The 14255-nt window shown below is 41.5% G+C and overlaps 1 protein-coding gene across 1 annotated transcript in view; it reads left to right on the forward strand.

Annotated features, from left to right (window-relative positions):
* Nucleotides 1-14255, forward strand: part of grik3 (glutamate ionotropic receptor kainate type subunit 3) — a 150033-nt gene that overhangs the window by 86928 nt on the left and 48850 nt on the right. The gene's annotated exons all lie outside the window — the stretch shown is intronic.

Consider the following 14255-nt stretch of genomic DNA (forward strand, 5'->3'; position numbering starts at 1 on the left):
AATGGCGAGCTAATTACAGAAAATAGCTTACTGTTTTGAATGTGACTAAATAAAAGCAAGGCATTCTACCGGAGAATTGTCTTGTTGGTTTAAAGTTTTTTCCTAATTTGACTTTGGTGCAGGTGACATTACCGTCTCTGGTAAACATACACTATATCAAATAAAATCAAAGTTTATTTGTAACATGCACAGCATACAGAAGGTGTAAACAGTACAGTGAAATGGTTTAGTAAGCTAGTTAAACAATGAACCATAATCCAACTCATAACGTTACTACCCTGCATGAATCTGCAGGTAGCTAAAGCTAACCAACTAGGTACAATGTTAGCTAGCTAACATTAGGTTTTAATGAGCAATGCAAATGGCTCTTGAGATACGAATAATATTACTACACAGCTCATACACATAATGTTAGCTAGTGAGCCAGTCAGCTAATGTTAGCTAGCTAGCTAACAGTATGCTTTAACTTGCAATGAAAATAACTTTCTGACAAAATTAGAAATGTATAATATCTGAAAATGTAGCTGGCTAGACTGTCTTACCCATATACATGGATGAACGCTTTTCCCTCTGTTACGGATGCCATGGTTGCCCTTAGTTTAAAGATGTAATCCGGAGACAGGTATTTTATACAACAGCCTTCTGTGTGTTCTTTTTTCGACTCCCTCTGCATATTTGTAATCAAACGCCAGTATTTTATCCATCTCCTTAGCTATCATACCCTGCTTCCACCGGGCAATCCACTGATTTCAAAACATGGTCCTCCAGAAAATGGAGAGCATTAGAAACACTTTTGCAGTTCTTCATGATATCTTTCAAAAAAGCAGTGTTAGAAAGGATTAACTACACATACTGAGCAGCTCATGTTATAGACAGAAGTGTGCTACATGGCAGACCAATCCGAACTCATCTCTCGGCATGTCCAGCCCAACCATTATCTCAGCCAATCATGGCAAGTGGGAAGGTTCCTGTCTTTTTCCGTGGCTAAGCCAACTAGGCTCATAATTTAACAATTGTATTCATATTTACAGATGGCATAAAAGTTTGTTATTAAGGCACATGAAAGTTAATATGTTCCAGAAGGCATTTCTGACAAAAAATGCATATTGATAAAAAATTAATGTTTTACGTTCAAATGCCTCTCCTGTGAAGTAGGGACGCGCGACATACGCCAAGTTTCCTGAAACGAGTCAAATTTACTGTCAGCTTTCAGCTACCACTTCCTAGTGCAATGTGCTGAAGGAGCTGTCTCCTTGTCTTTGGAAACAGCCTAGGGTCATATTCATTACAGCAAAACGTTTGCACGTTTCTTGTTGGACAAGTTAAGATAGTAGCTCTCTGTTTCACTCCATCTCTTAAAGGTCCAATGCAGCCATTTTATTTCAGTATCAAATCATTTCTGTATAACAATTAAGTACTGTACTGGGATTGTTTTAAATTAAAATGGTCAAAAATAAACAGAAATAGCTTCTTAGCATAAGGCAATTTCTCAAGCAATAATTTTTCAAGGACTGTCTGGGAGTGGTCTGAGTAGGGAGGGGAAAACAGGACATTTGCTGTTATTGGTAGAAAGGTTTGGATCCCTCTTTCAATTGGTCTATTAACTAATTTACCACATTGTGATCTCACCAGGCAGGCCAAAACTCCATCCCACCAAAACAGGCTGAAATTTCAGGCATTCTTTTCAAACAGCTCTTACACTAAAACAGGGTTTCCCAACTGGCGGGTTGTTTTCTGAGCATGTTGGACATAAAAAACTGTAAAAACACCAGGAAATCAGCTGCAAGTGATTTTAATTTAAGAAATCTGTTCCCAAGTATTCCCACGCAAAATAGAGAGACACGTGAATGTATACAAATGTAAGCAAGGTTTGAAATGATTATGTTTTAGTCAAACATTATATCTGTTTGGGCTTCTTGCGGTCAATTTGCAGACTGCAAATTATTTGTAATTATGTTCCGGCTCCCCGACCATCCGCTCAAGAAAGAATAGGCCCTCGGCTGAATCTAGTTGATGATCCATGCACTAAAAGGTCGTTATCATCATTTTCACAATTTCACAGTATTATTCCAACCTCATAGTGTGGAAATATATATAAAACACAGGAAAATCAGGTTTTTGACTGCTCTGGGCCTTTCAAATGTTCTTCAGTCCGGTTCCTACTGAGAGCACGCCCCTCACCCTCATAATTCGGACCGAGCTACCAAATGCGAAGCAGAGTGCAGGCTCCTGCCCCTGACAGATTATCCGGTGTGGATGTTTGAGAACGATAATGAGATCAAAACGCAGCCACGCTAAGCTGGGAAAGAGAGGGAGGGAGAACGTGAGAGAGGGTGGCGAGAGAGAAGGAGAAGAGAAGGAGAAGAGGTTGAAAGCGATAGCTGCGATAAATTGCAGAAGCAGAACCACTTGAGCATAAAATTAGATTTTACGAATGTGTTGTTACCTGACAGGCCTCTGACGAAGGAGATATCACAACATTATAAGGTTGCAAGAGTATTACTATCAGTTAGAGTGTTGGGCCAGTAACTTAAAGGTTGCTGGTTCGAATATCCGAGCCGACATTGTGAAAAATCTGTCGATGTGTCCTTGAGCGAGGCACTTAACCCTCATTTTCTCCAGGTGCACCGTACTACTATGGCTGACCCTGTAAAACAACACATTTCACTGCACCTATCAAATAAATAAGGACGTCTCCAGTGGCGGCTGGTGAAAAATATTCTCGGTGGGGCTGTGCCATACTTTTTTTTTCCTGTAACCATCGCGATATATTTTAACACAAACTGCAGGACAGCAGTGCTCAGTGAAACATTCAGTAATTATTTAATGCCAATATTAAAAAGTTGAGGCATTCTTACACAAAAACATATTACACAAACCCAAGCCTTTCATTTGCATTTAAAGTGAACTTTTCACCATTGGTAGTAAACAGGCAACGCAACAGGCATGCTGTCAGAACAGAGTGGAAAGTGGACAATAACATGAAATTATTATAAAGTTTATAGGAAATCTTACACTGTATAAAAGGATGTATAATATAGAAATGGATATCAAGTGGATGAACTCAAACCTTTGACTGGAAGAATAGCATACAGTATTTTATGATCATACTAAATGTGACTAATCGTTAATGTGCTCCAGAACTGCAACAATTAATTGATACAAAACAACATACAGTGGGGAAAAAAAGTATTTAGTCAGCCACCAATTGTGCAAGTTCTCCCACTTAAAAAGATGAGAGAGGCCTGTCATTTTCATCATAGGTACACGTCAACTATGACAGACAAATTGAGAAAAAAAAATCCAGAAAATCACATTGTAGGATTTTTTATGAATTTATTTGCAAATTATGGTGGAAAATAAGTATTTGGTCACCTACAAACAAGCAAGATTTCTGGCTCTCACAGACCTGTAACTTCTTCTTTAAGAGGCTCCTCTGTCCTCCACTCGTTACCTGTATTAATGGCACCTGTTTGAACTTGTTATCAGTATAAAAGACACCTGTCCACAACCTCAAACAGTCACACTCCAAACTCCACTATGGTCAAGACCAAAGAGCTGTCAAAGGACACCAGAAACAAAATTGTAGACCTGCACCAGGCTGGGAAGACTGAATCTGCAATAGGTAAGCAGCTTGGTTTGAAGAAATCAACTGTGGGAGCAATTATTAGGAAATGGAAGACATACAAGACCACTGATAATCTCCCTCGATCTGGGGCTCCACGCAAGATCTCACCCCGTGGGGTCAAAATGATCACAAGAATGGTGAGCAAAAATCCCAGAACCACACGGGGGGACCTAGTGAATGACCTGCAGAGAGCTGGGACCAAAGTAACAAAGCCTAACATCAGTAACACACTACTCCGCCAGGGACTCAAATCCTGCATTGCCAGACGTGTCCCCCTGCTTAAGCCAGTAAATGTCCAGGCCCGTCTGAAATTTGCTAGAGTGCATTTGGATGATCCAGAAGAGGATTGGGAGAATGTCATATGGTCAGATGAAACCAAAATATAACTTTTTTGGTAAAAACTCAACTCATCGTGTTTGGAGGACAAAGAATGCTGAGTTGCATCCAAAGAACACCATACCTACTGTGAAGCATGGGGGTGGAAACTTCATGCTTTGGGGCTGTTTTTCTGCAAAGGGACCAGGACGACTGATCCGTGTATAGGAAAGAATGAATGGGGCCATGTATCGTGAGATTTTGAGTGAAAACCTCCTTCCATCAGCAAGGGCATTGAAGATTAAACGTGGCTGGGTCTTTTAGCATGACAATGATCCCAAACACACCCCCGGGCAACGAAGGAGTGGCTTCGTAAGAAGCATTTCAAGGTCCTGGAGTGGCCTAGCCAGTCTCCAGATCTCAACCCCATAGAAAATCTTTGGAGGGGAGTTGAAAGTCCGTGTTGTCCAGCGACAGCCCCAAAACATCACTGCTCTAGAGGAGATCTGCATGGAGGAATGGGCCAAAATACCAGCAACAGTGTGTGAAAACCTTGTGTAGACTTACAGAAAACGTTTGACCTGTGTCATTGCCAACAAGGGGTATATAACAAAGTATTGAGAAACTTTTGTTATTGACCAAATACTTATTTTCCACCATAATTTGCAAATAAATTCATAAAAAATCCTACAATGTGATTTTCTGGATTTTTTTTTCTCATTTTGTCTGTCATAGTTGACATGTACCTATGATGAAAATTACAGGCCTCTCTCATCCTTTTAAGTGGGAGAACTTGCACAATTGGTGGCTGACTAAATACTTTTTTGCCCCACTGTATATACAGTAATATTAGCAAAGACACTATTAAGACTTTCTAGAGTACCATATATAACTGGATTTTTTATGCTAAGGTCAACTATATACAAAGAAACATGCGGCCAGAGCTGCTCTGTGTGTGTGTGTCTGTCATCTTATTTGTACAGGAATTTTGCCCGTCTGTCCTTCTGAGTGGCAAACCTCTCAATGACCCTTTGATTAAAGTCAGGAATGTCCCTGACAAGTTTCTTCTCCATGGAGAGCATGGCCAGAGCGTTCAGGCGATCCTGTGTCATGCTGTTTCTCAGGAAGGTCTTGATCCTTTTCAGTGTAGAGTAGCACCTTTCTGACTCAGCAGTTGTCATGGGTGTGGTGATGAGGATCTTGAGGAGGCTGGCAGTCTCTGTGAAAGTGCTCTGAAGGTTGTTCTCCATGAAGAACTGGTACAGGGGCACTGCACCACTACAAGCCTTGAACTCACTGTTCTCATAGATGAGGGACAGTTCGGTTTTGAGCTTGGCCTTGTTCAACATGGGGTACGCCTCCACGGTTGTTTCAAGCGCTGTATCGGGGAACTTCACACTGTGTTGTGGGAACAACTCTCCGTGCAATAGTGTTGCGCTGATGAGGTGCTGGGTGAAGGAGAACCTCTCTTTGGCATGACTCAGGATGGTATCACATACCTGTAAAAGATACATCATCAGCTTTAATTTGCAATTAAGCTATTTTGATGCAAGTGATCCTGACTGACACATGCCTATGTCCAACTCAAGTATATGATTACCAAGGTGCTGATTGTTCAGGGTTTTGGCTACATACTACCAGGCCTGAAAAAAGTTCTAGGGGGAAACACTGACAATTACATCACAACTTACCTCTATAGCCAACCTCTGTTGTTCTCCTGGTCCCAGCATCCTCCGTCGCTTGATGGGCTGTTGCTGCTCGTCAGATGCGCTGTCCCCACACAAAGAGGGAATTGAGGCCCTGGGTCCAAAAAAATAAAGTTTAATTTGATAACTTGCAATCAGACTTCTTAACTCACTGTAATTCCCCCTCAACACACAACCAGTGACTTTTATATATATATATATATATATATATATATATATATATATATATATATATATATATATAGACAGACAGACAGACAGACAGATAGTGTGTATATACACACAAACTATGTCTAGTAACTGCTTTTAACCTGTGATGTACATAATTAACTGATGTTATTACGTTTTAAAGCCTTTTTCTATTACATTTGTGAGAGGGATGCAACATCATTTTGTTCTGCTGTGCACTTAGCAATAAAGTTAATCTTCAATAACAACTAGGCTTCTTCTAGAAATTGACCTGGTGGACACCTGAATAATTATTACAAACTGTGTAGTACTTTCCTGCATTATTATCAACGTCTGATTGTGTCTTCTCTTTCCTTTTAAAATACTAAAACAAATATAATTGTGACGGCTCTATGATAATCACTCACTTTGATGACCAGACACATTTAGGCTTTTAAACTGTTGTAAGTGAACTATTCATCTTTCTAACAACATCTTTATCAGCCAATAGTAAATATAGTTATTTACCTGATTGTTAGCATGCTGTCTGTGAACCTCTGGACAAGTGCTTTAATGAAGACAGGGTCGATGTTCCTCTTCTGCAGCTGGCTGAAAAGCATGTCCACATTTGGCATGATCTTGTGGAACAGTGCCAGGAAAAAACAGAAAGCCTCGTCTTCGAGCATCCTCACAAAGCCCCCGCCTCTCTGACAGTCGGGGCATCAAAGTTCCCAGAGTCTCTGATGGTCTGGAAACACGTTAGGAGGTCATCCCTGTACTCGTACACAGTGTTTACAGCGCGACTGTGGAAGTTCCACCGTGTTGTAGAGGCTCTGGGGAGTCTATGCGCAACCACTTCGTCAAGCACGGTGGTTCGCTTGGGAGACCTAGAGAAGAAAGCAGAAAATCCTGCAAGGTCAGAAAAGAAAGTGCCGATCCTGGGGATGCGTGAAGTAGCCTGCTGCATGATGAGGTTCAGCTGATGTGCATAGCAGTGGACGTAGTGCGCATTTTCGTACACATCCACTATTTTACGCTGCACTCCGCCGGTGGCTCCCCTCATCACACTTGCTCCGTCGTAAGCCTGGGCAATAAGTTTGGCCTTTTGTCCATGTGAGAGTATGGTGCTGAGCCTCTCCAGCAGCGCTGTAGCGATGGTGTCGGCGGTTGCGTTCTCGATCAAAATGAACTCGAAAAACGCTCTTGGACGTTACTTTTAGCATCGATGTAGCGTATCACAAGCACCAACTGGCAGTGGGTGGAAACGTCAGTCGTCTCGTCAGCTTGAATGGCGATAAAATCAGCACTCTTTACTTCCTCCAGGATGTAATCCTTAAGCACTGACAGCATACAGTCCAACAGCTCGTTCTGTATCGTCTTTGACGTGCCCTTAAAAACGGTAGCTGTCTTCAGGTGCTCCTCCAGCACACTGTCGAGGGAGGCAACAAAATCCACTAAGCCCCGGAAAATGCCGGGGTTGTCCGAGGAGTCAGTCACCTCGTGCCCACGCAAGGCCAACTCAAAAGCCCCACAGAACTTCACACAATCGATAATTTTGGATAGAATGTGCCTGTTTTTATCCACCTCCTCATTGTGTTTCCTCACCGCAATCCTGTGGCCGTCATCCAGCTGCGTAGCAATGTTCACCCTTCCTAATACAGCTAGCTTTACAGAGTTGTCCATGTGTGCCCTGGTGTTCTCATGTTTCTTTACCTTCTCTGACAGGTGCTTCATATCCCTCACTCCGGTACCTGTCCATGCTGAATCTGACCCCGTGCGTTTTTAAAAAGCAAGCACGGAAAGCAAAATAAAGCATTAGCATCAGTGCACCCAGCTAGCCAAGCCTTCCTGGTGTACCAGCTACGGGAGAAGCCGCGCATATACTGCTTCCCTTTCTCGCTAGCCTGCTGCCTGATTGAGAGGTCAGGTTGATCTGGGCCCAGCTCTTTCACCCGAACTTTCTCTGACAAAGTTCTCCTCTCAAACGGATCTTGGAGGAGAGATTTCACCGAGTTAGGGTTGGGTCTTGGAGGAGTAACGCTTTGCGCTCGCCATTGTCGTCTAGTAAAAATGGCGCCACTGGAGCCCGGTCCTTATTTTATCAGGGGCGAGCTTGGGGCGATAAAATAATCGCCCTCCTTGGATTCAATTAAAATCGCTGATTAGCTACATTTTATGTCATACATTCATATCTTAAATTAGCAATTGGCTTAACTGCTACGTAGACCCGCCTCCTCGGGGCACTTTCTGTATCGCCCAGAGCTGACGAGGCGTTTGACAGGCAGAGGAAAGGTTGCGAATATGATTTTCTATCATATCTTACACATATTACTGTGTGCATTCCATATTTCAAACACACAAATATTGACATACTGATGTTTTTATTATTATTATTATTATTTTTATTTATTTTTTATTTTATTTTTTAAAATAATTTTATTTAAGGGGGCGGCGCCCTAGCGCCCTCTATCGGCCAGCCGCCACTGGACGTCTCTCAGCTTTGATAGAGTTAGATGTATATTCAATATAGACCTAGTCAAAAAAAGGGGGTCTAACTTAATTAAAACCCCTTTTCTCATTATGGACTTAAACATTATATGGGGCCAAATTAAATGTATATGATGATATAAGATGCTTTGTAAAACTGTCCCCCATTACAAAGCATTCATTTGAGTGCTGTAGCAGAATCAGGGTACAGACAGTGAAGACAGTGAGAAGTTAAACAGATTTCATCTCATGAGTGAACAGGATATTAGGGCAGATTTGCAACAGGAGTCACATCAGTCCCTTTATGGTCGTTCCAATACAAAGACAAACGACTTTCCCTATATTCCTGGGAGAGGTGTATCGTTGTCAACTAGGTAGGAATCATATTGATTTCTATACTCCTTTCAGTATCCATTTCATGACAGATGTAATAATGAAAGTCTTCCACTTCACTAAGAGTAATGTAATGATCCAACCTAGCCAATCAGAACTGTGTCTGTGTGCCTCAACCATAGTCAACTGGTATCACATGGTCAAGTAATTGTTTTAGGACTAACCAATTATATGCATTTCCACATTTTGTAGAGGTGGTTCAGGGAATTCAAGTTGTGTGCTGAGTAATCTATTTTTTTTTTTTTTTAGATCTCAAGACTTGTGTTATATAGATCCCAGAGCTAACACCTAGACTTTAGCTCAGTGGGTTAACTTGGTCTTGAAATAGAAACCAAGAGTTTGATATAAGGTTTCCTTCATGCTTAGCAGCACTGACAAGAGGCAAGAACTGGATGCACAATTCAAACACAACACAATACAAGTCAATTGTACAATACAAAACAAGTCAATTGTAGTCTTAAGTGGAATATACAGTAAACATTATTATGTTTTCCCTCACCACAACAGGTATCAGAATGATACATAAACCAGGTCAACAGTGTTAGTGTTTTGCCTCGGAAGCAAAAAGTGGACACATAGCTAGAATGGACCTGTGTTTGCTATAATTGATGCGGTGTTGTGGTGTGAAATGTTTTTTTGAGATCTGAAGACCTGTGTTATATAGATCCCAGAGCTAACACCCATACTTTAGCTCAGTGGGTTAACTTGGTCTTTAAATAGAAACCAAGAGTTTGATATAAGGTCAGTTACATTGACAACGTGTGCAGATTACTATACAAATGTAGAACAACTCTGTAATTCCAACAGATGGATAGATGTGAGCAGGAACATTTGTTTGTTATGGTGTTAGTGGTTCTGAGGGGTAGTTAATGCATCATTAAACCATATAAACATTACTTAAGATTGAGTGCTTGCATTTGGATGATGAATGGGTATAGTTGACAAAAACAGAATAGCGACTGTACAATCAATTTAAAAATGAACTCTCATTTGGATAAGATGTGCAATGTGCAATTGTGGGTACGTTTATAAAATGTATTCAGTGAATTGGAACTCATTGCAAGCTTTCTGATGCCTCATAAAGTCTTTCAGCTCTCTAAACAGCACTTGAGTTGCACTTTTTTCTCAGATCCCATCACTGCCACCGAATGGCATACCCAGTAGCTGGCTATTGAGAGTGTTAGTGTGTGTTAAATGTAATTAAAGAGGAACATATTACAGCTAAAATCTGTTATATTTTCCAAACCTACAGGGTTTTGCAGGTGCTTTGTGATGGTCATTGTTTGCATGCATCTTTTCTCTCATTGTTTCGCGAAGTGCTTTCACAGATCTAGGGAGCAGGGAAGCTATTCACAGGCAGATTGGGAATCCTACCAGAGAAAAAAAGTACAAAGGAGCTACACTCAGAAATTCAGTGGGCTAGCATACCTTTATCCAAGAGCATAATTATATTGTGCCATTGTTTAGGCCTTGGCATTGTTCTGTCTGGCAGTATGGCGAATGTGAACAAGCACAATGTGTGGTAGGCTATATTGGAAGGAAGGCTTATAGAGAAACCACTACAGTGTGGACCTGCTATTTCCTCTCCCAATTTTACTCCTAGCTGATTTTTGCTCTAGCCAAGCTACTAATTAGATCTACAGTAACCAACAAACAGATTTAAGACCACAGCTTTGTTATTAATGTGATAGAGACATGTACATACACATAGAATTAAGATGAGAATTTCTCTGAATGTTCCCGGCAATTTTTCATTGTGACTTGGTAAAAATCAGACATACTCAGTTGGAATCCTCAGGACTAGGGTTGCAAAATTCTGTGACATTTCAAAACATTTTGTGAAATCCTGGTTGGACGGGTCTAGATTTCCTGCTTATTCCCTCCTGATTCCGGGAATCCCCCAACCTGGATTTTGGGAAAACTAGGGAATTTATTGAACGTTCCCGGAATTTTGCAACCCTACTCATGACACAGATGTAGATTGACAGTATCAGAGAGGTTTGCTTCATGCTTAGCAGCACTGAAAAGAGGCAAGAACTGGATGTACAATTCAAACAAAACACGATACAAGTCAATTGTACAATACAAAACAAGTCAATTGTAGTCTTAAGTGGAATATAACAACAATGTTATTATGTTTTCCCTCACCACAACAGGTATCAGAATGAAACATAAACCAGGTCAACAGTGTTACAGTGTTTTGCCTCGGAAGCAAAAAGTGGACACAAAGCTAGAATGGACCTGTGTTTGTTGTAATTGATGCAGTGTTGCGGTGTGAAATGTTTTTTTAGGATCTGACCTTGTGCTTTGTTTTTACTCAATTTCATGGTATTACACAATTAGGCACATAAGCCTCAAGAAGGCAGTCAGGACACGTACTATAGGCTTATATTACGCAAGGTTATGTAATGTCAAACTTTTCTTTATACGGTCAGTTTGGGCGTGTGCTTTTTCTCACACACAGCTGTTCATTTGTTTTATTTATAGGGAACTATTGTAGCTTTTAAATGCAGCTGATTTCCCCAAATGTTCACGAGAGCCAAATTATGAAAATAGGGAGTTGCAATTAGGTGCCTGTTGTTTTGCATCAGGCTACAACCCAAGAGATTAATTAAGGGCCTTTGTGAGGCAGACTAAGAATAGGAAACATGTTAATCTGAAGGCCATCGACTAAAGTTCACAAGAACAAATCCCAAATCTAAAGTTGCATCTCAATTTGTGTTTACCCTCAGTCATAAATTGCATTACATTGCCTAACCAGGAGTGCTTATTTTTTTGTGTAACTATCGTTCAACAATAATATGCCCCTTTGTTTATTAGTGTGGATATTGTGGTATCAAAACAGAGCTGCTTATTCCTCATTATTTGATGCGTCTGGAAAATCCTAACACATTAATCCTAGGCATTGTGCTTATGGAAGGATTGTGAAAAAAGATGATGCAAATTATCCCCGGATTTCTTCCCAAGGAGCAGGTCTCCCTGTTTATAAAATGTGTTAAAGTGCTTCCGAGCAATGCACATTTTATCCTCTTAACAGTCAAATTAGTATATACTCCAGCAATTACTTAATGTAGTAATCACATCCCCTTTCAGAGTCATACATAGTGTATGGTGTCCATATGAGGACAGCCTCAAAGTTATGTGACTCTGAGGCTGTACTAATATGGAAACTGTAGTACCTTAATGGGCTTGGTTTCTTCCGTTTCCACTGCAAATACAGTGCCTTCAGAAAGTATTCACACCCCTTGACGTTTCCCACATTTTGTTGTTACCGCCTGAATTTAAAATGGATTGAGATTTTGTGTCACTGGTTTACACGCAATACCCCATAATGTCAAAGTGGAATTATGTTTTTCAAAATGTATACAATTTAATTACAAATTCAAAGCTGAATTGTATTGAGTCAATAAGTATTGAACCCTTTTGTTATGGCAAGCCTAAATAAGTTCAGGAGTAAAAGTTTGCTTAATAATAAGTTGCATGGACTCTGTGTGCAATAATGTTTAACATGATTTTTAAATTACTACCCTATCTCTGTACCACACACATACAATTATCTGTAAAGTCCCTCAGTCGAACAGTGAATTTCAAGCACATATTCAAACACAAAGACCAGGGCACCTATTGGTAGATGGGTAAAAAAAATAAAAAAAATACATTGAATATCCCTTTGAGCATGATTAAGTTATTAGTTACACTTTGGATGGTGTATCAATAGACACAGTCACTATAAAGATACAGGCGCCCATCCTAACTCAGAGGAAATAAACAGCTCAGGGATTTCACCATGAGGCCAATGGTGATTTTAAAACAGTTACAGAGTTGAATGGCTGTGATAGGAGGTAACTTAGGGGGGATAAACAACATTGTAGTTACTCCACAATACTAACATAAATTACAGAGTGAAAAGAAGGAAGCCTGTACAGAATAAAAATATTCCAAAACATGCATCCTGTTTGCAATACGGCACTAAAGTAATACTGCAAAAACTGTGGCAAAGAAATGAATTCAAAGTGTTATACACTGCTCAAAAAAATAAAGGGAACACTTAAACAACACAGTGTAACTCCAAGTCAATCACACTTCTGTGAAATCAAACTGTCCACTTAGGAAGCAACACTGATTGACAATAAATTTCACATGCTGTTGTGCAAATTGAATAGACAACAGGTGGAAAGTATAGGCAATTAGCAAGACACCCCCAATAAAGAAGTGGTTCTGCAGGTGGTGACCACAGACCACTTCTCAGTTCCTATGCTTCCTGGCTGATGTTTTGGTCACTTTTGAATGCTGGCGGTGCTTTCACTCTAGTGGTAGCATGAGACGGAGTTTACAACCCACACAAGTGGCTCAGGTAGTGCAACTCATCCAGGATGGCACATCAATGCGAGCTGTGGCAAGAAGGTTTGCTGTGTCTGTCAGCGTAGTGTCCAGAGCATGGAGGCGCTACCAGGAGACAGGCCAGTACATCAGGAGACGTGGAGGAGGCCGTAGGAGGGCAACAACCCAGCAGCAGGACCGCTACCTCCGCCTTTGTGCAAGGAGGAGCAGGAGGAGCACTGCCAGAGCCCTGCAAAATTACCTCCAGCAGGCCACAAATGTGCATGTGTCTGCTCAAACGGTCAGAAACAGACTCCATGAGGGTGGTATGAGGGCCCGACGTCCACAGGTGGGGGTTGTGCTTACAGCCCAACACCGTGCAGGACGTTTGGCATTTGCCAGAGAACACCAAGATTGGCAAATTCGCCACTGGCGCCCTGTGCTCTTCACAGATGAAAGCAGGTTCACACTGAGCACATGTGACAGACGTGACAGAGTCTGGAGACGCTGTGGAGAACTTTCTGCTGCCTACAACATCCTCCAGCATGACCGGTTTGGCGGTGGGTCAGTCATGGTGTGGGGTGACATTTCTTTGGGGGGCTGTGCGCACAGCTCTCCATGTGCTCGCCAGAGGTAGCCTGACTGCCATTAGGTACCGCGATGAGATCCTCAGACCCCTTGTGAGACCATATGCTGGTGCGGTTGGCCCTGGGTTCCTCCTAATTCAAGACAATGCTAGACCTCATGTGGCTGGAGTGTGTCTGCAGTTCCTGCAAGAGGAAGGCATTGATGCTATGGACTGGCCCGCCCGTTCCCCAGACCTGAATCCAATTGAGCACATCTGGGACATCATGTCTCGCTCCATCCACCAACGCCACGTTGCACCACAGACTGTCCAGGAGTTGGCGGATGCTTTAGTCCAGGTCTGGGAGGAGATCCCTCAGGAGACCATCCGCCACCTCATCAGGAGCATGCCCAGGCGTTGTAGGGAGGTCATACAGGCACGTGGAGGCCACACACACTACTGAGCCTCATTTTGACTTGTTTTAAGGACATTACATCAAAGTTGGATCAGCCTGTAGTGTGGTTTTCCACTTTAATTTTGAGGGTGACTCCAAATCCAGACCTCCATGGGTTGATACATTTGATTTCCATTGATACTTTTTGTGTGATTTTGTTGTCAGCACATTCAACTATGTAAAGAAAAAAGTATTTAATAAGATTATTTCATTCATTCA

The sequence above is a fragment of the Coregonus clupeaformis genome, unplaced genomic scaffold, assembly GCF_020615455.1.
Source record: "Coregonus clupeaformis isolate EN_2021a unplaced genomic scaffold, ASM2061545v1 scaf0256, whole genome shotgun sequence".
Lineage (NCBI taxonomy): Eukaryota > Metazoa > Chordata > Actinopteri > Salmoniformes > Salmonidae > Coregonus > Coregonus clupeaformis.